At 40.3% G+C, this 26779-nt stretch overlaps 1 pseudogene; it reads left to right on the top strand.

The window, feature by feature from the left end:
* The first annotated feature begins 2047 nt into the window (after positions 1–2047).
* On the top strand, positions 2048–26368 carry LOC122144562 (annotated as a pseudogene).
* Positions 26369–26779: the final 411 nt, after the last annotated feature.

The raw sequence follows: 26779 nt of genomic DNA, 5'->3' as shown, positions 1-26779 counted from the left end.
ATTGGCTGAGGGGGTTCTGACAAGCCCCGCCCATAGGCTGTCCTCAGCTACGTAACGAGCGATCAGCTGTTAATTTTTCCACAACAATAACAAAGGGAGCAGTTGAGACCTCGGAGAAGAAACGAAAAAAGAACCGACTGCAGAACTCCGAACTAAAGGGTCCAGAAACTTTTTAATTTCTTCCGGGAAGAACTGTATTTATATATTTTTATACATCGCACGGCAAATAATCTACCTCAAGCACTTGAAGCGATCTGTTTTTGTTCTTGAAGTCAACCCTCTTCCTGTTTACATTACTTTTGCCGCAGGTGAGTTAAAACCTCTGTTGTGGATCGACCGACATTCTGCATTAATACCTTATAGAAACGTCCTGGACTTAAAGAATAGTAAGAATGTATTATCAAAATTTACTCAATATAGGTTGTGAAAAAGGCGAATTTTTCGTCAACATGTAGGCTAAATGTTAAAAATGGAAGAAAAAAAATATTTACATATATCGACATTCTGCATAGCACAACATGTCAAAGCCTGCAGGCGATTTTGATATGTTCATTGTTTGCTGTTTCTGCAATGTGAGCATGTTCGTATTGTAAGGTCCGCCCAAGTGTCGCTCGGTGTAGGGTTACGCTCATCCCTCCCCCGGACAGGCTCTGTGTGCGGGTCAATAAACCATCATATATGACGAGCAAATACAGCTTTCGTTTATGTTTGCACCTGTACAGTTATTCAGATTGTAATAATCACGACGGTGCATGCTTTCTTATTGCATGGGTGCGTTATTAATATTATTTTAAACAGTCTAAGATAGTTAACTAAAGTGTAAGGTACCTTGTTTTGTTCTGTGCTTCCACATTAAATGTTATTCCCATTTTTATCCATTTTGGACCAGCAATCTGAACAATATCAGTGAATGAACATTGAAATGTGTGCAGGCAGTGGTCAGTTTTGGGCCTGAAAAAAAAGCACAGCTGCTTAAATTAACTGCTTAAACCAGTAGTCTAAGATGGTTTGCTGGTTTTCACTGGTTTCAGAAGATTTTGGCCAGTTTTTCACCAGGTCTGGTGGGGAAACCAGCTAAATCAGCTGAAGACAATCTTGGTCAGGGTAGGATCCCAACTTAACACCAGGCTTGGTCTGGTTTAAGATGATTTTCAAAAGGAAGTGCAGTTCCAATATATTCTGCATTAATTGTATTCATTTATTATTAATTTTTAATCAAGCTTTTTTGTTTTGTTTACAGTAACAGAGAGATTAAATGGTACTCCACTGCTTTTTCTTTGAGAAATGTGTATGTAGTGAAGATCTCTTATATAATGAAAAAACAAGTTGATACATAATGGAGTTCTTGGTGTATTTAATTTTTATATCTCCTTAGCTATAAAACAGTGACCTCTCAGCAATACAGTTTTCCTCTGGGCTGTTGACACAAAGGCCATCCCAGTCCTGCTTATCTCTGCTTGTCAGTCTATAATCCTCTTTTTGGGGTTCTGAAGGGTGCTTATTATATGTATGTGACCCAATAATAGCCCCCATCCCCCTAAACACACAAACAAAGAGTGCTGCCATGACTATATGAGCAGGTGGAAGGGAGTATGAATTGTTTGTCTTGTTTTAATGATGTAGTGGGGTGAAGAACAGCTTGTAGCCCTTCACTTCACAGCTGTCTCTCTTTGTTGTCGCAAGCAAAACAACGGATAAGGGTACCCTCATGAGTCATAGTCCTGAATGAGACTAGGTGTCTCTGCACAAAGATCACTTTTCATAGGCATCAGCTTCGTGTGAAGAGTGTCTGTGACAGCAGAGACACTTTAGACCGCTTTGTTTTGGCTGGTCTGTTCTCAGGAATATCCATCTGTATTTTATGACCTGTAATTTATACATAATCGCAACTGAACATGACAGAACCAGGAAATGTTCTGTACTTGAAGGCTGGTCAGTTTTTGTGTACATTTTCGTTAACAACACTGTTATCTGCTTGCTTGTCCTCCAGGGCCTGTTTTTGCACAGTCAGCAAGAGCTATGGCTGATTTTCATCAGGGTGTTCCTCGGCTGAGAAGGAGTAAACTAATGCACTTCAGCACCTTTACCAAGATCTCAGTGAGCGGCTCCCGCAGCTGATGACCAAAGAGCCCGGCCCTCGCCCACTCCCAGCAGGACTATCCAGCCTCGCGCCTCTGCCCCAGACAATATCATGTTCCATAGGTTCACCAGCATCTTGTTTGGAGACTCCCTGGAAGAGGACAATGGATGTCCTGTGGATCCAGACTTCAACGAGAAGGAGGAAGACGATGAGTGGATTCTGGTCGATTATCTAGGTGAGAGATCTTTTTTGCATTTACTGTTTTTGTGAAACAAAAAATTTTCCTATTAGTGAACTGAAATATGGATCTTGTGTAAGAGCTGTGCCCTAAATGCAGAAATGAATAGGAAGTTTGTATCAAAAGAATGAGGGTGTTTCAGTCTCTCTCCGCATTTGTGAAACATGCTGTTCTAATTGTCCTTTACCAGTGTCTTCAGAAATCTTTAATTAAAATGTACTTGCTCTTACTCTGAATCAACTTTCTTTTTCTACTGATTGTTGCTTAGGCCATACCATTCATCTATTAAATAATGTTGAAGTCAGCATGAAATGAAAATAAAAGTCTGCATGAAATTGAAGTTTTGCCATACATAGAATATCCCCATTTTACTCTCAATTTTGTTCACTGGTGTACATAAAAAAGGGGTTGCTGCACACTGCATTTTGCATCAACTTTGTACATGCATTGAACAGAATTCCACTTATTTTCCCCCAAAAAAAAACGGACCCTAGATCACGCTCGGTTGATACTGATGACTGGGTCTGCAGGAGCCATATTACAGGTTCTGTAACCCCCCCTGGCACAGACGCGATGCCCTCATTATATGATGCCTCTCATAAGCTGCCTGCCCAAAATACGGGCCTTCTTCTCATATTGTGTTATGTGTGTGAATATTTCAGGTGCAAGGCAATCGAGATGGTCCAGTTCCCTGTTTTAGGACAGGGGGCGACAGGACATGTTATGGGCAACAACGCTTTTAGCCTGTCAGACAAAAGTGTCTATGGTAGGGTCTACGATAAAAATAGAACAGATTAAGTTACCTTTTATGAGCATAAAGTGTGTCGGCCTTGAACACGGAACGATTACAAGCATCAGTCGTTGCCTGAAGGCTGAGGTAGACAGGAAGGGATAGAGATTAAAAAACATTTTCTTGTTTCTTAACTATATAGCTTGACGGAATCATGGTCAGAGGATCAAAGGGTTAACTGGCTTCTCAGGGACATTGAAGAGTGCTGTAAGAGGGTTAAAAGCCTTCTTAAGCAGCTGAGTTGAGAATATGTTTGATGTCATCTGGCTGGACGCTGCAAGGCTACAGATAAACAAGGTGTGGCTCTGTGCAAGGAAGTTCTGTGTGTTCTATAACACCATGTTATGGGTGTGGGTTTCCCCTCCAATCACTAGTTGGTCTTGTGTTACATTTAGTGTAAACTATAAGGGTGTTATCACTAAGTTCAAATTTGTCCACTTAAACTTCATGTGTAGGCTGTCAAGTTTCTGCAATGTTTGTTCACTTTCAAGTTCGATTGCACTGCCCTCTAGGGAGGACACTAAATGTGTAGCGTCTCACAAAAGCCAGCTGTTTACACCATTTCTGGTTCCTGCCAGGAGCCACGAAGAGTACAAACGGAAGTGGAGTGTGTGCAAAATATTCTACTCTCTCAGTTCTGTCTACATATATGAGTTGTTTCGATAGAACTGGTGATACGTAAATTATATAGATGCAGATATCTCAAAAGTGTTCAGATGTTTTTCAGTGTTAAACCAGTGATGAATTATTTCTCAGCATTCCAAATTACTTTGTGTGTGGATTCTACTGCTCTACATAAGGACTTGGAGAGTGAAATTATAAGCCTAGTAGTTTCTTCAATGTCAATGGTATTTTTTTTTCCCTATTGTATCGTCTTCCAGAGTGAGATTGCTTTGAAAAGTTTGAAGTCACCATGACACCTAAAACACAATTTCACCACTTTTATGGAGTATTGCCGTGTTTATAGTAAAACATGTATCTGGGCACATTATTCTTCCTTTCCATGTGCCCTCGCCATCATTTTTCTTGCTCAAGAAGCCTTTCACCCCATAAACATGACCAATATGGAAAAATAATTGATCACAATTTCCATTTCATGCTAAACTTGGGGTTTTCTGAAAGTGTGGGTGAACAGTGCAAAACAAGTTAAACACATGATGTTTACAATGTTACAGACAGAAGTTTGGGTAAAATCTAATGAAAACTGATTTACTAGAGGAAGCCGTTTTTTAACTGCAATAACATCCTCCTCTGCTCTCTGCTCCTGTAGCGAAGGCCTGGACTCCAGTGCGTGTGGAGATGATATTGGTGGAGGTGGTGCTCTGATGATGGTCGCTCCCCTGGGACTCTCTTCCCTGCGATGCTCCTCCTGCTCCTCTCTGGATTCGGCGGCAGAACACTGATGCAGAGGATGGCAACTTCTTGCGTCTAGAGGCGACAATGTGGGCTGGAAGAGAGCTGGTTCATCACCCCTCCGCCGTGTGTTTCATGGCTGGAGGCAGAGCTCCGGTCCTGCTGGAGACCAGTCCTCTGGAGAAAACCTTCTGATCGAGCATTGCCCAGCATGTCCGTGTATGCCTTTCACAGCCCTCCGTCAACGACCTGCCAAGGACGGGGCACCCGTGAGCCAGTCGATTTTAAGGTAAAGGGCAGATTGAGAGCTTTGTTTGTGAGTGTTAATGTAGGATCCAGCTGGTTACACAGAATAAAACCCGTTCAGGAGATTATTCCACTGTACCCCTCTCAGAAAATGGTACAAAACTGAAATAAACGTGTCTTATTTAGGGAAAATTAATGTAAAAGGGTGTACCTTTTAGCTTTGTACCTTTAGGGGGTACCACCCCTGTAAAAGCGTTGTGCCCCTTTTTTTTTTTAAGTGTATCACTCTGAATGGGTTTACTGTTTGGATGTACATTATCTTGCTTATTACACGGCTACTTGCCATATAAATAAATAAATGGTAACAAATTAGTTCATAGATTAGTTCGAGTTTATAGAGCCAAGACAAAAAAATGTGGGGGTCATGTAGAATCATATAACTTATTACATGGCATTTCACCAAATAAATAATTATGTGGACACTGAAAAGTATTGATGTCAATTGGAACTGTTTGTGTTATAATGCATTACAATCTACAAAAAAAAAAAAAAAAAAAAAAAAAAAACATCCTCAAAACCACCAGACCTCAAAATGTTGGCGTCTGCACCCATCAGAATCAAAACTGTCAGAGGGCCGTGTAAAATGTTATATAAACAATCTGAAATAGTTGAATCTCACAGATTCTGTCTGGCTTTGCAGATCTGACGTTCATCGCGCCGGCCCAGTCACCCTTCTGGCTGCTACACAGCTGCTCGGTTGCGGCTCACGCTGGGTTTTCTGGAACAGACCAAGAACGGATGCTTGGCCCCAGCGCATCCGTTGAAAAACATGGAAAGCACCAGCAGCTGTCCCGCACGCCCTCCGCCGGCCTCAACTTGCTGCGCGATGGCGGAGCCAGACAGGCCAAAGCCACTGGAGGCTACGTTCACCAGCCGGGCCCAAAAGGCAGTCCAACTACTGCGACGGTCCCCACTGCACTCCCCGTCCTCCCCTGCAAGCCCCCCTTCACACACTGGGAGAATTGGTCTTTCGCCAGAAGGAACTGGTGTCCTTTTAGAATCAATGCCCATAGTGTCACTTTAACTTCACGGCAGGATCTGCTTGACCTGAATGTGTCTGCATCGTTTTTCCTTTATAAGTCCATTTCTGGTTTGTTTCGAGTCTTATGTTATATGTGATGAAGGTTGAATAACCAAGTGTTTTGTTTATAGTGAGCACAATGTTGGTAGTGCTCTGTTGGAGCATGTGTAGGCAGCTTGGCACTTTCAATGCCTTTAACTTGTCTTAGCAATTTTTTTTTTAAGCCATACTAAGTTCAATCACATCAGTGATGAAATCATCAGCAGCACTTTTCTGGTTAGGAAGGAACTGCCTGTGATTCTGTAGATCAATGCTTTTCTTCCTCTTAGTTTTTTCTCTGGGTTATTATCACTCAAAGCCCAATTGTTTCCACAGTAAGATTTCAAAATATGTAAAATATATTTTAAAAAAAAAAAAATTCCCAAACTATTTTCAAAAAAAAAAAAATTGAATATATTACATATCAGTATGAAGTTGATAAGAGTGTATGCTATCTGCATAGGATGTGTATGTAAGCAGTTTTTTAGTGAGTGATCTGATGTATGACTGTGTAGTGCTAATTTTCCAACAGGTTGTAAAAAACAACAAAAAAAAGACATCAAGTTGTTGCAATGCTAATTTCAAGTGTTTGCTCTATATCTGCAGTACATGTCTCAGGGTCATCACTGTTCATCTTTGCTCTTTGCTAAAACATGCAGATTACTTGCGACGGTAAAATGGTTCTCTGTACATACTGGAGAACCTCTAACCTGTGTATGTTACCTTGTGGAAATATTTGTAATTGATGTACATCTTTAACATAACGTGTGTCTCACACTTTGAATGAAGCTTGCTCCTCCAAGGACATGTGAAACACAAACTCTTTCTCTTAACTGACTGTTAAAGTCTTTGACGATGGAGTGACTCTGTTAGCATTTTTTTAGTTCTCTCAATGTAGTGACTTTTTGTGTATATGCCTTTTTTATGTTTTATTTGATTAGTTACACATTGTAATGCTGAGCGAAATATTAAAGTAGCAATGAACTTAAAATTCTTCTTAGGTTATGTTTGTTACTCTTTATTTTCCTTTCATCTCGTGCGACCTGGTGTTAGAAATTTGCCGGTGACACTGCCAAGGTAAATGGTCTCCCTAATACGAATGAAAAACTGAATTCCGTAAAACTCTTGACATTCAGTCGAATGCATATTACATGCCTGGAGCAACTCAAGGGAAAACACCTACAGCTTTCTTTCTTTTGCTTTCTGCCGTCTGTGTTGAGCGTATATTGTATTTTCTGACATTTTCTCTCTCGGTGGACGAAGGGAATGGAAGGGGACGTATGGTTCTCTTCATATTCCTTGAGTAATACTGGGAGAGGCCCTCTTTCCCTATGTCAGAAGACCGCCTGATATTTGGTATTCATACCAGGGATTTAATTTTGCCCTTGAATTGCATTTGGGGATCATGTGCCTTCCAGGTGAACAGTATGACAATGCATCCGTGAAGAACTTGAAATTTGTCCAAAGGGACACAAACAAATGTAATTTTACTATGCACAGGAGGATTACCTTGTCTCTGTGAGCCACTTGCTCTGTCACACTGTTTACCACAAAATTTAGCAATTGTTTTCTGTGTTTAATGTGTGAAGAAAAATTTCTCTGTGGCATTTAGACTATGCTTTGGTTGCATTTTTTTTTTTTTTTCGTTTACTGTTTAGTGGACTGGAAATAATCCCCCGCACTTTGCCAAAAGGTTTTTCGGGTTTTAGCATTATTTCGCATTGTTTATTTATCTTTTTCTTGAAAAAACTGATATGTTTTGGGATACTTGTCTACCAGACTGTCCTGTTTATATGAGTATGTATCCTGTGCCCATCATTTCCATTTCCCCGTCTTCCCCCCCCCCCCCATTTGTCCTTATGTGACCGCTCCCTCTCGAACAAAAATAAACGTTTCCTCCCCCACTTGGCGGTTTCTGCCTTTTCTGTTCGTCCCCCGACACGTCAAAATATCAAGGACATACATCTTCTCGACTAGGTAGGTGTTTGCATGTTCATGCATCATGTGTCAGTTCTCCCCCTGTGAACTTCATCCACCCCCCCCATTTTTACCTAACCCATTTTCTCCTCCCAGCCCCCCTCCCAAAAACTGTCACTCCCCCCAGCTCATACTCTACAGCCTCCCCCCACCATGATTCCGGCAAGCCTAGTCTTCTATTGTACATTGGTGGGTTCTAACATTAATAAAGTAGATTTGCTACCTGTACCCGTTTCATCCTGCACTCCTCGTTCCTCCTCCTTTACTGCTGGTGCTTTTCGATGTTTATGATCGGTCACAACAGCCCACTTCTTTTTTAAACATTCAGGGTAAAACTGTCAGTTAAATACATTTTGTTTTTTTCTGTTATGGACCATTTGATGTATTTTTTGATATTGACTCCTACTCCTCTTGTGCCTAGTGACCTGTAGCATGTATCGCTTATAGTCTCTCGACAATGCTGACCTGAGCAGCTCATTACGGTGGCTTTGATTACTGCCTACCCAATCAGATCTAATATATCTATATATATATATATATATCTATATCTATATATATCTTATATTATATATATATATAATATTATCTATAAATCAGAATATACCATATTGGCTTTTCTGACTTTAACTTTAGCACTTGATTCTGATCTATACATATAATTTTAAGTCGTCCTTGGGTTACAACACTGTGTTTCTATGACCATGGCAACACTGTTACTGTTATTTCCTCACCAGTTAAACTGCAATTTTTTGCTCCATTCTTATCAAGAAAGTTCCATTCTTGCCTGTGGCAGTAGCTTTTGTCATTGAACGAATTGTTTGTAAAGGTCCTGGAACTTCCTCAGCCCTTTTCATAACTTTTGTAAATGTTCATGCACACCCAGACTGTTGGGGATGTCCTGCTTTGGAAGACATGTGTCGCCTACTTGCCCAAGAAGTTATTTATTCTCTATTGCACGCCCCAGCCTCTTTCCCTCACCCCGGCTGTGAACGTTCTTTAAACATACACAAACACAAAGGGTGGAGCGGGGATTACTGTTTGGAAGCCTTCGCGCCGCTTTCACCTCCCTCCCCCAACTCTTTCTGGCGTTTTGCAGTTTTTCGCACGTTTTTTCCAACCCCATACAATTTTGTTTGATTACGTGTGTAAGTAGAGCTGGGGGGTTCCGGGCACCCCACAAGCTTTTTTTTGTAATGTCTCGACAAGCACTGTTAACGTTTATTTCCCTTGTATGTATTGCCGGGTGCCCCAGCCGGTCAACTGTCTGTTATCCTGTTCCTGTCATTTTTGTTTTTAATGCTCAGATCAAGAATCAAAATGTACCCCGTGGTTAGGGACGGACATACACACGCCTTTTGTCCAAAAAAATTGTACATGATAATTACATAAGAGAAGTTTCTTTAAGAACAACAAACAAACACGTCTTTTGGTTTGATAAATTGACATCTATGCTTGTGAACATGCAAATAATATTATGATAAGATTAATGGTAAGTATCATTTTCAAGGCTACGCTTATCACTGCACTGTCAGAAATAAGAATCCTCTCAGGGGTTTTGTTTACCAACAGAGAGACGTTTGTTTCTCGCAGAATCGAATAACGCTGATTGGTCAGACCGATTCAAATCCCCGCCCACTAGAAGCTGTCAACACTAGGACAGCGTCTCCTCAAAGTCAGTAAAAAGCCTTAATTATTTCATTACAACTGCCGACTTTTAACACACAGACCTACTCGCATTGATGCATTAGGTCCTCGAGCCCCGGATTCGTTAAACCGGGAAAGCAGGGACAAGAGGCTACCGCGTTTTTACATATTTAAACCAAACGGCTCGACGCAAGTCCATACAAACCACAAACAGACCCGTAGGTTTCTCACAGACAATTAATATTTTCGTTTCTAATTCCATGCAGATTTTAAAAACCATCACACATCAGTGCGACTTGCCGTTGGTCATTTTTTAGCCCCAAACACAACACAAATGCTATTATATAGTTTTTTAGGTTGTTTTGAAAGGCTGAGCAGTCCCACGCACTGCGCAGTAAGCCGAGAACCGCTGGACCTATATAACGCTTTGGCGCCTCCATTCATTCATTCGATCTGAACACTGCCTCTGGTAAGGGACACTCACTTTAGTCTTCTTTCACCTGTATTCTTTTTATTTTAATTTTACATCGTTTTGTAAAATCCGTGTCGCAAAAACCTGTTTTAGCCAGGCCCACAGTGCTGTTGTTTTTTTCTTATCTTGCTTTGCTTTTTATAAAACGGAAGTTTTGTGCCTTTTTAACTTGGTCATGTACGACCTAAGTAAGTCGAAACGACCCCTTAAACGCAGCTGTTTTTAGCTAGATTATTTAGGCAGAAAGCGCAATGAACTGTGTTTACAAAGTATCTCATAGGCAAAAGTTTAATGTAATGTCGATCTCGGAGGGGGGATGTTGCTTGAAAGTTAGCCATAGCTCTGTCTAACGTTAGGCGCCAGATTAGACTCCTTGTAGCTACGTGGACGTTGCGTTGTCACTACCTCTGAAATTGTGAAAATAACTGACTATTGGTGAAAAGTGGTAACGTTATGGGCACACCAAAAGAGTTACCCTTAACTGTATTTCGGGTTTTTTTTTAACCTGGTGCTTAATGCCGCTTTAAATACATCTTCGATGGGTTTTTGTGGGTGCGGCAGCTGTAGTCTCCCGCTTCATGTAAATTGGCGCGCGGACTGTCCTTTCATAATACACCTACAAAACCTGGTTATCATGTATTTCTGGTTCACTCAGTACAACACATCAGACGATCATATTGCCTGCTTGTGTAAACTTAGCATTTACTCCCAGTTCCTTTCGACTTTAAATTTATTTTTAATTCGTCCCTGAATTATAAAAATTCGTTGTCAGTATGTAAACTTCTCTCTTGGTCAAATGGCTTGAACGGGTTTATTGTTCACAGCCTTTTTGCTCGTAAGTGATTTCTCTTAAATGCTTTTATATTTTTATAAATACGTTTTAGATATGTAGTAACTGTAACACTATTCTTACTTTAGTCTGAAAATGTGCTGGTTAATATAGTTTTAACGTTATGTTTCTGTTTCAAAACAGGAGAAAAGCACTACCATTTGTTTAGCCCCATGTCAAGACGCAGGTAAGAATTATTAGTTTATTTTCGTTGAATTTGTTCGTCGACATGTTTGATTTTACCAGGCGAACCCTTAGAAACCCCAATAAGGTTACTTATTTCCTCATAACGTTTGTGTTTTACTAGTAGTCGGCAACACATACAAGAAAGAGCGATGATGAAATGCACCAGAACAAAATAAAACCGCAGAGGAAATAGAAACGGCGAGGGTGAGATATTTCGATTTATTTTGAATATTCCGTTACTGCCCCTGCCGTTTCTCATTTTCTTAATCAATCTCCGCCCCTACTTTCCCTTTCGTCAACTTCCTTTTTTGTTCGTCAGCCCCGGCCCAGAAGTAGTCGCCTTTCACCCGCTCAGACACAAACAATCTGGCCCTTTCAGTGTCAGCTGATGATAATGTATTCTTATTTAGTATTACATCTATATGTGCTACAGTTCTTCGTATTACTTTTCCACGGTTGTTATACGCGCCCAAGGCTGTGTAATAAGTCTCCTGGTTTGCTGTCCCACTAACTCGTTTTTCCCTCGGCAGTCTGGTTCCGTATTTAGGGTCAGTCCTTCGGTCACGCGCAGTCTTGCTTGTCCACCGCGATACTCATCGCGCTGTGACGGGGCCGTCGCGCCACCCCCCGCGTTTATTTCTTTCTTCAGCAGCCCGCGCCCACCCCCCCCCATTTTTCTTTCCTTCGGCTTCCTGGCACCACCACCCGTTTCGTCTTTTGTGAAGCTCTTTCGTCTTCTTCACCGTTTTGTTGTGCCAGCTGCTTTTTGCTAAACGTTCATCCGCTCCCCTGTTTTTTGCTGCCTTGCGGCAATATACGGACCGTGCCCTCTTCTCATGTACCTCCCCCGGTTTCTACCGACCCCTCTGCTGCGTCCTCCCGCACTCTGTTTTATTCATGCCTACTGTAGTAATTTAGTTGGCTAAGTCCTGTTAATGGCGAAATCTAAACGCGAACACTGCTGTTCTCTTTCTAGAACCCGAGTGTTTTGCAGGTGATCTTAGTCCCAGTGTGTTGATCGAGATGCTCCTCAGAAAGAGGTTCATCAGCAGGAGTACCGGTCAAATCGTGTCCTGGTTTCACCGCGTTCAGACTTCCAGCCTCTTTGTGCCCCCCTACACACGATCACTTGCCCGGTGCCTCCGGTCACACCCAGCCTCCAGTGTTCTATCCTTTATAGACCGTCGCCGCACACATTGCTAAGAACCTCCCGTCTTATCTTCCCCACCGAAGCGCTTCAATCAACACCTTTTTTTTTTTTTTTTTCCGCCTTGACACATTGATTACCTCTCCCCTTTTTTGTTGTTTCTTTGAGACCCCTAAAGGCACCATAATTCGGATGGGCCCTCGTTTAACAGGGTGTCGTTAGAGAAATCTGTGTTTCACAGACGTACTTGGTGATTTTAAAAATCCTGTCTGAATCTGGCCACGTCTATGTTTTTTTCTCACACACACCGCTGTACTAATTCCAGAACAATTGTACCTACTGTTATTCAGCCCTCTCAGTGATCCCTCTGAGAAAAACTCCCGTTCCGTCTGAATGTGAATGTCCTGTGATTTTTTTTCGGGGCAGCCGGCGCTTTTTTATTATTTTAATTTTTTAATTTGTTTTTTGTGTGGTTTGGCCACCCCTGCATTAACATAGAGCTCTTACCAGCCGCACGTTAGTTTGATTACTTTGTCCTCCTGGGCAAAGACCTCCTAATACCAAACATAACACATCCTAAAACCCCGAGTGGAGGTCTATTGTAAATATCCGCGCGTCGGGTAAGATTACTCGCATTCATTACATAATGTTTTAATTGCATATGTACCTTGTATGTGTCCCCGAAACCTGGGTTTACTACAACCTACCCCACCAATGAAGTGTAGAACTAATGTCAACCACACATTAACATGGTTTTGTTTTACCTAGCCAGTTTAGTTTCCTGCGTGAATTTGTGTGATTATACTAATGGTAATCATCTGTATGATATACCTGCAATGACCTCTGTGACGCCCAGATGTACAAAACAGACCCATCCCCACCTCTGTGTAATAACCACAGAGATGTTTAGTCCCGTCCGAATTTGGTACATGAAAAATCAGGACCGTCAGGTGATTCAGAACTACTCGAAACTCAAATGTAGTTTATAAAACACAGGTCCCGTATGGTTCGCCGATTGTTCGCTTCCGATAGGGCACAATACAGACTCATAGTGAAAACGCTTGGCTTAATTATTGCAACCACTATCAAACAACCCTCCTGAGTTATGTCATGTCTAGTTTTGGCTAAGCTTTTTATCACTATGTGTGTTGCAATATAGCAATGCATATATCAAGTCTATGAAACAAGTTTCGTTGAGTTGTTTCATGAATCATTCCGTAACTAATTATCCATCGGAGATCATGTCAGTTGCGGCGGGACGTTTCAGATGATGTGTGTGATAGAAGATGGGCAACAATGGAGCTAAGTATGTACACGACATGAGTCTCATCCAGCAGCATCCCAACCCCTGCGCCAGCTAAAATGGAGGGTACCATTGTCGCTGGACCTGGCTCATGGAGGTAGGTCGTTTGTCTTTCTTTTCCAAATTTGATAAAGGGTTTATGGTCTTGTACTCCTGATTGATCAGTTGTGTGATGTTAATTCGCTGATATTAAATTTCTGTTTCGTTATCTGCAGTGTCGAGTCACGTGATAGTGTTATACTCGTCCACCCTCGGGAAACATTTTACTTTGGTACTCAGGACACTCTTTGATCGCTTCATGCTCCTTCATATCAATGAAAAGAACATCGGCAAGAATCAGCTGCAGCTCAATCGGCATAACTAACGTCACTCTTTCATCGCCGTCAAAGATCGACGGGGCTCTAAACTTTGACATCAGCTGAATATTGAGTGTGCCAGAAACTAGGGTTTTTTTCTGTAAGATTTGTTAATGATATTACAATGTCATCTGAAGGACACATCACAGAAGTCCATGGTGCCGATTTTTTTTTTTCATAAAAATGTCCCTTTGTTTGACAGGAAGAATTTACGCCGCCAAAGCTCCAGGAGTTTGCTTATGTGGGAACGGGACGGGGCCTGCGATGGAGGAGGAGATTCTTGCTAAAGAGCTTGTGATATTGATAGGCGTTAGAAGGGGGAGCTCTGTCCCCGAGGACCGTCATACCTCATGGCGTTGAAGCTCTCTACTCACAAGTGGACTCTTCAAAGGAGCAGATGCTAATTTCTCATTCGCTCAGTTTCTCGCAGGAAAGACCTAACATCCAGATCACACAGGGCCGGCGCGAATGAGAGCGAGGGAGGCTTCAGCTCCTTTGAGAAGTAAACGTGTATATAGCTGTTTTGTTATCTTGATGCCTCTTCTGACTCTTGAGATCTTCTCGGCAGTTGTTGGATCTTTGCAGTTTGTGGGACATGAGATTGTTTGGATTTCCAGTATGGAGTGCCTCGCTGCTACTGACTGCGTTTTGTCACTTTATGTACTTTTGAAACGTGTCCATAAAGTATCAGGTGAGCCTTCTGATCTTCGGATATTCCTTTAAGATTTTTCAGGGTTTCTGCAGCTCTTAAAGAAGGTCTTTATAAGTCTTCAAATTACGCTCTTTCTACAATTAACGCCTAAAAAGGTCTTAAATTCATGAAAGTCCATGGCATAAAAGGTAACGTGCACTGTGTAGATACGAACATCTTTCCACAGGTATTTCTTTCTCTTCGATTTCACAGGTTTAAATTCTATCAGTCCTTAAAATCAGAGTGAGAATTCACCTGAGATGCAAAGTGAATCTAGACTTTTGTTTTTTTCAACATGAAGATGAGTGTACTATGCTTAAAAACAAAGAACAAAAATGATCGGGCCTCTGGGGTATGACGTGAAAACTTGTTTTCCCTTTGAATTAAGTATATTTTGTCTGACCTCCGATCAGGAGAATCTTGTCTCTGTTTTAAACTGTAAAAACTCAGTCGCATTTGATCAATTTCACTAGAAAGGAATACTCCTTGTCACTTTGCTTTTACGCAATGTAAGTTTGATTTTATTGAATGTTTAGAGCGTTGCCTACTGCAAAAAACAAGACAAAATACTGAGGGAAGGAACGCTGCTTTTTGTTGGTGACACTCATTATATCTCTTTTTTTTTTTTTTTTTTTTTTTTTTTTTTGATGAATGAATTATATGCTCTGTAGACATTTACATTTAGAGACTATATTGTTGTATTGTGTTCCAATAATTTACATTACTGAGAGTTTCATTATTTGTTCTAGAATTAATATTTAATGGTTTAAATCTTTTGTTTGTTTCAAGTTTCTTTCTCCTCTCGGTGCTACAAACAGTTTGGAATCATTTTGCTTTGATTTGTGAGTTCATTATGTTTCTTGTCTTCTTCTACGACCAGGCCTCACATGGGACTCGGCGCATCTTGTGCAGGCTGCCTGTGTGGTCGCGGGGGATGAAAACCGATTGCTTCTAGCGGTTACATGAATACGGGCCCAGACCAACAGCTGAATGACTTCAAAAATGGTGGGCAGGCTGAAGGTTCGACACAACCTACCGGACCCCAACGTTGGGACTATTCTGGCCCATGGCTGGTGAGTTCTCTTTTTTATTGTCCTCCTCAAATCCAGGTTTGCCTTCCAATGATTTGACAAGTCTATCATAAAACATTTATTTTTTTTTGGTGTGTGCGGTCGCTTTCAGAGTGACAGCGCTCTGATCGGCGGCAGGCGGGGTACAGCTGGGCACCCGGATGTCTTCCTGGGCTGTCGCTTGGAATACTGACCCCCTCCTAAGAAGCAAGCTGAGGAAACACCATTGCTGAACTTTGGCAATTGTAGGGAGAACTTTGAGTTTGGTTTCCCAGAGCAGTCTTTGAAGCACTCGCAACGTTGCCTTCAATCATAGAATGGGATTATCTCCATATTTTCCTTAAGCTATAGGAATTGGTAATACTTAGATTATCATACAGCTGAAACCTTGCTTAGAAGCCTTCTTGTGCTCTTGTTTTGCCCAGTTTCAAATTCTACGTTCTTCACAGGAGTATGGCTGACGAGCGTGCGTGGGTCCCATGTTAAGAGCAAGATGCACTATTTTTAACCAGGCGTGGTATTTGTAGTAGGTTATGTAAATGTACAATACACTTTAAGTTCTTATTTGTGATTGTGCCGTGCGATTTGACACCGGAATGATTCAGCAATGACTTTTTCATAGTTCCTAAATATTGGCGCGTGTAAACACGGTGGCGTGGTGTCTATAGCATGGTTGTCTTTTACAGTTAAATCAGGACCCGGAAGCTCGCCTTGTCAGCCACAAACCATTCAGAATCACTTATTTCATTATTAGGCATATTTTATTCTCATGTTTTTTCGTCCGATCGCGCAGGATATTGATCATTTCCGCTTGGGTTATTAGGATATAGGCCTTCTGTACGACGTGCATATTTTCGTTTCCCCTCCGACCCGTTTCCAATTTCAATATTTCACACTGGCTCAATCACCCCCCTCAGAAGGTGGACTTTAAACACCACACTGACTTTAAGTCCAATGCGTCTGTATATTTCATTCATTTGTGATTAAGTTTTTCTGTTTTAAATATTTGGCATTGCAAATTTATGTGTTGCCTCATATAATGCCAAATGCTATAGTAAATAATTTGAGGTGCTTGCTATTTCTGAATTTTAAAAAATGCCTTTTGTTTGTAGCATAGCTTGAATAAATTTGACAAAAAAAAACTGGGGCTTTGAGCCAGTCTGTTTGAAGAACTTGTCTGAAAGTTGATGCGTCGTCCACGCGAGCCCCAAATTGCGAAAGAGGTGTGCTTTAAAAAAAGCAGATGGTAACAAATATTACAAACCCGCGGTCTATGAATTTGTACTATAGGATGTATGTGGTTGTACAAATACAAACCATTCATAAACAGAGCGTTGTTAATGGCTGCTGTAAGGTTTACCAATGTAAGGGTTAGTAAAAAAGAGTTGAACGACTCATATTCCTATTCTGTGTATGGTTTGTCCTGATATCGATCAGGCTTACTCTCCTTCCTGACCTTTACCCCGCTCACTATTACTTATGTTACGTTAATAAAAACTATTTAAAAAGCCATCCTCAGAGTAGTCTTACGTCCAAACATGCATCCTCGCAGAAGGGAGGTTCATCTCGAGTAATATGCTCACACTAAAACCTGATCCCTGAACACAAACTATAAACTGCTTCTAGAACTGTCAATTTGATACCCCTGCTTGCTGCTAGATCCAACAGAATCATTTGTTGTTTGCAACATTGTGCTTACCTAATGTCGTTCTATTGCTGTGGGATTTCTATGGCTTTGCCGTCTTAATAAAATATAATTTGTAAAATTTTATTTGTTGTTTTTGTCAATCAGCTGAATTGTTCCCCCGAAGGATACTAATTAAATATAAGTTAATAAGAACAGCATAAATTTCAAATAAGCAAGTTTTTTACTCGTCAAACCACACGCAACCATTTAGAACTTTGAAAACTTGGAACTTGCAATTTTACATACCGACTAAAAACGGAACCCTTTGAAAACAAAATATAATAAAACTCGCTCGATAACGACCGGTTTATCAGCGCGAGAAACTGCATCAGATACCATTTGCCGCGTACAACTACGAAACCTCGAAATAGGAAAGCCATGGTAATTTGGCAGTCTTCCTATTTGCTGGTAACACATAAAGCGATAAATCACAAAAAAACTGCAAATCAAAAGAAAGTATGATGTAGTACGGAGTTGATGTCCTGTTAAAAAAAAGTGATGGAGGACAAAAGCAAAAAACAAAAAACAAACGACCAAAAAAACACAAGACAAATTGTGACCAAAGTGGTCCCCGACTAGGGTGTTGAGTGGGAGGTGTCCTTGTTAGCAGTCTGCAAGAAGGAGTTTTATCCTCAAATTCGCAATCCCCTAAAATCCCCCGTTCCCTGATCAGTCCCAACGTAAGAATTGTTGCTAAGTTTCCTCCACATCTCGCCTAACAGGGCGCTAGCGCAATAAACAAAGTTCCAATACTCCATATAAACCTGAGAGTAGGACTTAGACAGATGAAGACACAACCATTTGGATCACAGTTTGTGGAGCGTCTTTGACACTTCGACTCTATGGAAACTCTCCTTAAAGCAGCATCTTTGCAGAAGGCACTGGGCTCATGTACTGGCTACACAGTAAAGAGCTCATAGTTTGTTTTTTATTTTTTTTTTAATTTTTGTTTTTTTTTTTGAAAGCTTGTTTTTGTTTTTTTTTTCATCTAAAAAATCTAATTCGTCTCTCTAAAGTCCCCTTTTGGTACATATAACAAACAGTTCCTCCACTGCAAAGACGGAAGCACGGTGTTTTATTCAGTGGTCAGCGCGCTCAGGTCAATTGATCACACTAAAAGAGAGTGGTCTGCCAGACATTGGGGCCTGGCGCTGAAGACACAGACTTAAAAACAAAAAACATTAAATAAAAAAAAAAAAAAACAAAACAATAGCCAAAAAACAAAAAAATGTACAAAAATGAAAAACATCTGACTCAGGCGCAAACAAGAAAACTTCTACAAATATAGCGTGTAGGCACTCTGGGAAAGAGTGTCGCCCCCACCTCCTCTGTGGGCTTCCTACCCATGAAGCTCCCAACCCAAACACTGCAAAAAAAAAAGACACCACACACAAATCTGAATACAAAGGACCAAAACACAAAACACAACACAAAAAAACCCACAACACTACACATCTTTTAACAACACTCAAAATCTGTAACATAGCAAAAAAAAATGCGCGCTTGTAACAAACCACAAAACATAACACCCAAACACAAAAAATTGCTATACTGTTGTAGCGACAAATTGGAGAACTCTTTAGAGCAGAGATGGAGAGTATCAATAAAATAATAAATTAATCAAAAAATAATATATATTACACACACGCGTGTATGTATAAAAGCAACCTCCAAACACAGCTAAACAAAACAGTTATTATAAAATACATAACATGTAAGTAATGAGTCAATGTGCATTGCGCGATCATCCACAACATATTCTACTTTACCTTTTGACTAACTTAACCCAACCTAATAACTTAGATTTCTAGAAAACCAGTGTAACCGAATGTCACAGCGCAACGACTTCTCACTCGTTTCACATATCAGACTAAAAGTACCTAATTAAAAAACTCATGGAAATTATTATGATGAAACCGACCTGTAATTCTTGGAAGACCTAAAAATCAACATGAATCGTAAAGATCACAAGGCAGCTGATGAACACATATTGAGAAAGAAAAATAAAACAGCCATGTGAGTTGCTTGTAACATCACCCGCTGGGTGTCAGTAAAACAACAAAAACAAACGTGACATTACGAGCACGTGCTCTTCAACAGTAAAGTGCACATGTAGACATGAGGACCACTAACACGACAAAATAAACACAACGCTCATGCCTAACGTTTGCTCAATGTCAAAACACGAACAGTTATTAAAATTCATATACACAAAGGAAAGTGTGTAGTGCCAGGCCCTAGAAAATTATTTTCTGGAAAATTTTACAATTATATACATGGTTCAAACGAGGCAGCACAGGTCCTGTGACGAGCTAAAAGGAACTATCCCATCTAACACCATAATGCCTATTGTGCCAATGACTCATCACTGCTCTTGGTTAGATAAGCTCGTTTAACAACGAACCACGAGCGCTATTGGAGATTGACCGCCACACCTCAGTGAGCCATAGGACCTTTATTCCAAAAATAGAACCAATGGCCATGTGTCGTCAACTCAGAAGTTACTTTTTCTGATATCAGGTTTCTTTTGGAACATTTCTAACTACGAAAAGGAATAAACCTAACTGAAAACCCAATCTTAATGGCCTCATTGTCTCTTGACAAAATCCAGCCTTCAAGTTGAGCATATAACACAGATTCCGTTTTTCACAACACAAAAAATATGACTATACACATCGAGTAACACCTTACAGTAAGTATACATAAAAATTCGAAACAAACATCTTAAAATAGCCATATAATATTTTTTAATGATTGTATTTGCGCTGTGTCATTCGACCTACATTTGGAAACTTTTAAACTAACAGAACTTTTTTCACTGTTCAGTTATTACAATCATTAATCATATCGTGCTACTCAGTACAGACGACATGCATAAGTGTTGTTGTAGACAGATGATAGTGTCGCCACAGTTATCCGCACACCCAAGCATCCAGAGAAGAATTGGCATCTCAGACCAGGGACCTCACGTCCCATAAGTTATAAAAAAGACAAAGTAAGAAACGAAAAAAACAACTACAGCACTGGCAATATTCCACACACACACTCTCCGGCAGAAATTGCAGATTACACCAACAACGCGCATTGGCCTAAAAGTAATGTAACTTATGCTCTTGTTGCATGCAACTGATTTGTGAGTTCTTTTGCAAAAGTAATCACCCAACAAAAAATCCTTCACACACTTCATGACGCTCGGCTTTCTTGGGCAATTTATGCATTCGGTGTCTCCATGCGAAGTGGTCTTTTTTGCAATTGAAGCTGGGTCGCATTTAAAACAAGAGTTTTGGTCAAGTGCAGATCTCTAAAAACTAAAAAACCTGACGGCCCTGATCAGATAAACTGCAATGGCAATAATGATTTGCTTCCAGTCAAATTCGAATGTGGGAATTCCAGGAATTTCAACCATGTTTTGTGGTCTGATTCTCATTGACAAAGAAAAAAACAAAGATACTAAATAGGCTAACAACAAGCTGGTGTATGCTGATCCGGAGAAGATCATTACGTGTTTTATCACCTGGCTGAGTTTCACAGTGCAACTGAACAGGTTTCAATCACTTTGTAATAAAAGTAGGCAAAGTATGTCGTCATATGATGCAGTACAGAACTAATAAAAATAAATATTGTAAACAAAAAAAAAACTGGTGATTTTTCGGGAGATTCTTATAGATAAATACTTCTCATCTCCTTACAATTCTAGTTCAATTCACAAAACCTTTTTTATCCTGGTTAAATCAAAGGTTTGGAACATGAATGTATAATTTTCTTTAATGTAATTAATGTATTGTTGCTTACATTCTTAGAAAACAAAGCACAAAAACTCCATCAACTATAAACATTTTAAATTACTATTTTAGTTATTAATTTTTGTTTAGGTTTTCCGTAACCTATAGTGTTCCCTGTTTAAAGGTTTAAAGTATGGAGGCAGCTAATTACAATCTATATCATTTTAGTTATGTTTAACATGTTATTGAAAAAAAAAAATCAAACAATATAAATATAAATCATTTCTAACAAAGCAAAATAATACTACATTCCAGCAATTCTATCAATAACACATTAAACTTGGATCAACACCTTCTCGAACAGCTGCTCAAAAACAACAATCGCAGTTTGTTGTCGCTAAAGCTGGTTCTATTTTAACTTATTCTTTTCATCAAAAAAAAACACCTAGAACATTCAGCAGTTGCATTAAAGGAATAAATTATCAAGTCTACACAGATAAAAAAAAAAATACACACATTAAAGATATAAAACAATGTGTTATTTTAACTTCACAATATGAATGTTTTACTTTATTTTTTAAACAACAAAAAGCAAATACTTTACAGAGCCAAGACTAAACCTCATTGCGAAATACGCATAAGTGGTAGCGAACCTCCACATAACCTGACAAAATCATAGTTCCGCGCTGAGCCTTCTATCACAAGATTGAAAATACTCTTACATAAAGTGGCATTCCTATACAAAAAAACGCCACTAATTTCCAAGAAAGAAAGCCTGGGATTGTTTTATAATTTTTTTTTCCCCCCGGTGAATGAACGCGATCATTACCGTCAGGTGTCTGTTTCACACCTCTAACAACACCTCCTAGTTGTGACCGAGCAAAAGCGCTGGATGATGAACCCGCAATAGCACATGTTTCATCATGTGGACAGTTGGTCCTTATGGATTGTGCTGGCTCCTGATTGTTGCTGTCGCCGATCAGTCCAGCACACCAAATTAAATACAGTTAGCTATATTTACTAAGTATTCACACCTCACATCAACCTAAAACACGTACAGAATCCTTACGCCCTTAACGCTGTCCCGATCGTATATCAACTGAATCAACAGAAAACGTTTCTTAGTCACCACCGTTTTACTATCTGCTATCGCCGGTGATCTACAAAAAAATAAATTATAATACAAAAATATATATTCAATCCAAAAAAACTCAAGACTGTCAAACACACACTTAGAACAAACCGCTAACCAATACATAAAACACATAACACCAAAAACAACGCTTTGGGCTTGAAGTTTGTTTCCGTTATATATTGTATACGTTTGCTCCAACCTTCTGCTTATTGGCTTTGCCAACCGTGTCCATGGTAGGTGGACGGCCAGCTCTACGTGTCGGCTGGATACACAAAGAAAAAAACAAACAAAAAATCTAAAAAGCCGCTGAGGTAGCAAACATATGTGTTCGACCATATGTGAACTGTCCGTCAGAAGCCGCAGGGAGTGCGTGGTGGGGAAGGCCTGCCAATCTGGATAACGTGTGGCGCGCTCATCCCAGTACATTACGTCGTTGTCATGCCGGTTCCCTCTGCCTTTGCAAGCTGGAGCACATCTGCCCATGTCCCTCTTGCAGCTACATTCGGTGGTAAGTTGTCTCATGGCTGGAACGGCCTAGGCAATTTACGAACATTGATCCCGGCCTCCCAGCCTGAGTCCAGACTCTCTCAAAAAAACTACGCTATCCGTCTCAGTTCGCATCGGAGCAGTTCGACAAAACCGCCTACAGCTGGCGTGGTATGTGCTCGATCAAAAAGGCAACGAGTGGGAACAATCCGCGAGTTGAGGCGCATTGCACCTCCCTAACATAGAAAAGACCTTCGTGACCTACTAAATAAATAAGAAAGACGCGGTGGGCGGTGGGTTCAGTCAAAGGAGGCGACTGGGAAACAAAGCTGGAACAACAGCGGTCCAAAAAAAATCGCTCGTGGTACTGAGGCTGTCTCTGTGGGCGTATTCTGGTGCGGACCCTATTTAACCTTTCCCAATTTCTTACAATTCTGCCGTGAAACGCGCTTGGTGCTAAAAACATCCATACATTTTACATACAATCTTACGGACATTCCATCCAATAAGTCCCCTAAAAACAACTCCACACAATATGTCGTCAGTTGTCACACCAACATAGTCATCGTGTCGCAGTGGCGCATGCTAGTATTGCCACCTGCTGAGCTATTAAGCATTGTTGGCTCTTAGTGTGTATCAATTGTTCGTGCCAGATGCTTGAGCATTTTCATAAGTGCTGTAAGCTGCGCCACCGTAGAAGATGATGGCTGCGTACCAGGTCTGGTAAGCTGCCGCGGGCGTAGGTCCTTAAGTCCCCTGACCTGAGTCGTAGAATGTGAACGTAAAGTCAAAGTCTCCCCCGGCTGCCCTGATGTTAATGGAATATCCTGCTCCTGCCTCTCCTACCTCCCTCCCCTCGGTGTAGATTGAAGAGATATTTTCCCCCTCCCCTGGATGTTCCTTAACCAAAAACCCAACTCGTCAGTGCTCAACCGCATAGAGAGCTCCTCTCGATACGATTACAAAAAAACCACTACATACTATAGCGCCAGCACAACCAATACAACCACACTAAAAACTATACGTGATTCCATGCTGAGTCCAGTACAGGTCCTTTTGCCCACGGAAGCAACCCAACAACCAGCTCATTGGAGAACGAGAAACAAACAAGCAACGCACAACTTGAGGTAAATAACTATTCAGACAGCAATCATAATGAGACCCAACGTTCTAACACAAACGCAATATTTTTAGTTGGTGGAGTGTGTGGATGTCTTAAAATGATATGGTAATATACTCTGCAACAGTCCTTTCATACACTTCCATAATCAGTAACATGCAAAGTGGGTTTCCTGAGAACGAAAATAAATAAGGTAAAAACGCCGAGACACACAACAACAAAAACTCTCAAAAAAACCAACAAAACAAAGGCTCAACATTCCGATTCTTATTTTTCTTTTTAATTCTCTTTTTTTACCTGTTATCAACTGTTCAACAACGTGACACAGTTTATGGGTCAGTAACAAATCATTATCTAAATCGTTCTTAGTTTTATTTTAAAAGAAATTAATACTTGATTAACCAAGCAATGACACTACAAAAAAATTCATTTAACACCACAATGAACAACTATAATGTCTACTATAACACTTATATGTGAAACAACACTCACAAAAATGCTGGTCGTTTGAATTCTTGATGGAATTAAGCAACGCACCGCGTACATCCAACATTGACAAGACACAAACACAGTCTTCTTGATCAGAAATCATGTCACTACACTTAGATCATGTATAATCTGAAGGCACTCGTGTTGCGGCGTGTGTTAAAAAAGGAGTAACTGAGGACTGGAAGCACGCCTACAAAATATTCCGATTAGCTCTGGCTATTATCGGAGATATCATGACATTTACTAACAAATCTATAAAACATTACAAACAGCTCTATTTTGAAATTTTAATAATCATTCACACATATTCGCTTTTCGTTGTCTTTATTTTACTGTATCTTTTTGATCAAAGTCAATGCATGACAGGGTGTAATTTCCACTAACAAACTATTTTAAATTCACCATTTTCTTTACTCAGACACCGTGATATCTCAATACAAGTATTTTATATTTTACAAATAATTTATAGTATTCTATATAATAATATATAGTTTCAGGTTTTAAATAATGCATTTTTGCGCAGCATCAGTTAGATTGCGTGATCAGAAAGACAGTTTGTTGACAAAATAGTTCTATTTTTATGAACAGTTCAAAGGACACATCCATTTTGTGCTCTTTGGCATAACATTTAACATCATCCAAAAAAACAAAAAAAAAAAAACAGGAAAAAAAAACAAAAAAAAAAATAAGAAAAACAAAAACAAAAACGATAAAAAAAAAAAATATGCATACAGCAGACACTAGTTTAATCCCATTAGTGACTTACAACTGAGAATAACATGCACAATCAGTCAATACTAACCACCAGACGAACCAGCTCAATAACAACAAGAAGTAAACAGGGTCGTTTTTGATTTTTATATCTTGACTGTCTCGTCTGCAAAAAAGACCCTACGATCTAAGCGAACACAAAAAAAACTCCCACAACAACACAAATCCAACTACAAATGCATCCAAAATTCTAAACACTCAAACTGACACATAACGTCCTGCCATTCATGGATTCCCTAAGGTAACAGCCTGCTTTTAAAACACAAGCAAAACACAAAAAAATACTAATGCACCAGAAAGAACCATCAACTAATTAATCGCCAAATGTGATCTTCTGAACCTCAAAGCCCACCAATAACCCAAACACACTGGCAGCAACGTTGTTCATCACTTTTTGAGTCTGTTGCTTTCAGTAAATGCATGAGTTGCGTAATTCTCTCCGTGGCTGCAATCATATGCTAAAATTACAAAAAGGTTTGATATAAAATCTAAGCGACTACATAGCAAAAATTGCTGAATGGTAGGCTGACGAAGGAAGTGGGTCTGAGGGAGCTGCAGAAGCAGGAATCCTTGAGGGCACTCGCAATCCTGTCACATTCACAGGGTGGACATAATCCCACCTGGACACACATCGAACAAACACCGGTGTGCTCCGTTCTTGTTTCAAGAACAAAGTGTCTTCATGATGATTGTGGCATACTGCTAGTTTGCGCTGTGACACATATCGAGTCAGAACACAATCGGCTGGTGGGCATAGATACCGTGTGTGCTCAGGAAAAGAAGGGCGCATGGGGAAGCGTAGGCGAGACTGTGAGAACAACAAAATTCCAAAACACTTTCTCCTAATCTCACACAACCAGCGCGCGCGAAACCTCCATACGCACAGACCCTACCAACACAGCGGCAACTGCGTACACAGCACGATCACTTCAACTGGTGTAGCTTAGCAGTGGAGCTGCGAGCCAGGCAGTGCCCACCGTTACGACACGTGGTGGGGCCGCAGGGGGAACGGGGCGCAATGCAAAAGATCTGTGACAAAAACCTCATTAAACAAACCCACACCGCAACAAAAAAAAAAAACTGATTGACTTGGAACCATCACCTGGAGTGAGACACTATAGCGTGAAAAAAAACGTTTGAGATGAACAGAAAGAAAAGCAATTTGACAGGACTGAACAGGTGGGAAACCATGTTGGGAGTGCATACTAGAGTGGTTCACCTGCACTCGTGGTGTTTCCTTCCACAGGTCAACCGCAGTATCAGTACGCCTAAACTCCGTCAGGGTTTGGCAACTGCAGCGAGGCGTCAGATTGGCAGTGTATCCATGGCACGACTCCCTCGGCGCTCCAGCACAGTACTGAGAACAGTCTGTGCCCTGACCATCCAGATGGCAGCTAGAGTGACCGTATCGTTGCATAGCAACTCTTACACCTCCCCGGCATACAGCCTAGTATAAAAAAAAACATGGTGAAAATGCTATAGGATTTGTATTTGTTACTAGTGTACTTTTATTTTGCAATATAATACACCTGATCTTGGACCTTTATAATGACTGTAATTTTGAACACTCTGGTTTATTTTGCATAATGACCACCTGACTGTGCATAATAAATCTCATCAAACAATTTACACCTATACTGTACTTCCTAAATAAATAAAACGAACATTTTAAAGGTATTGTAACATATTATTTTTTTTAAAAATATATTCAATTTTACAATACTGTTCCAAAATGTTTTGAAAAGTGTAAGGTATGTTTAATAGCTAAATGCTTTAGCGAGGCTGTATTTATTTCAGCTAAATTACAGTAAAAACCACTGATATGTTTTGAAACTGTTTTTTCAAAATAACAGTTGTCTGTTTTTAA

Source organism: Cyprinus carpio, unplaced genomic scaffold (assembly GCF_018340385.1).
Source record: "Cyprinus carpio isolate SPL01 unplaced genomic scaffold, ASM1834038v1 S000006725, whole genome shotgun sequence".
Classification (NCBI taxonomy): domain Eukaryota; kingdom Metazoa; phylum Chordata; class Actinopteri; order Cypriniformes; family Cyprinidae; genus Cyprinus; species Cyprinus carpio.
The sequence above is the reverse complement of the archived record's forward strand: the minus strand, read 5'-3'. Positions and strand labels throughout refer to the sequence as shown.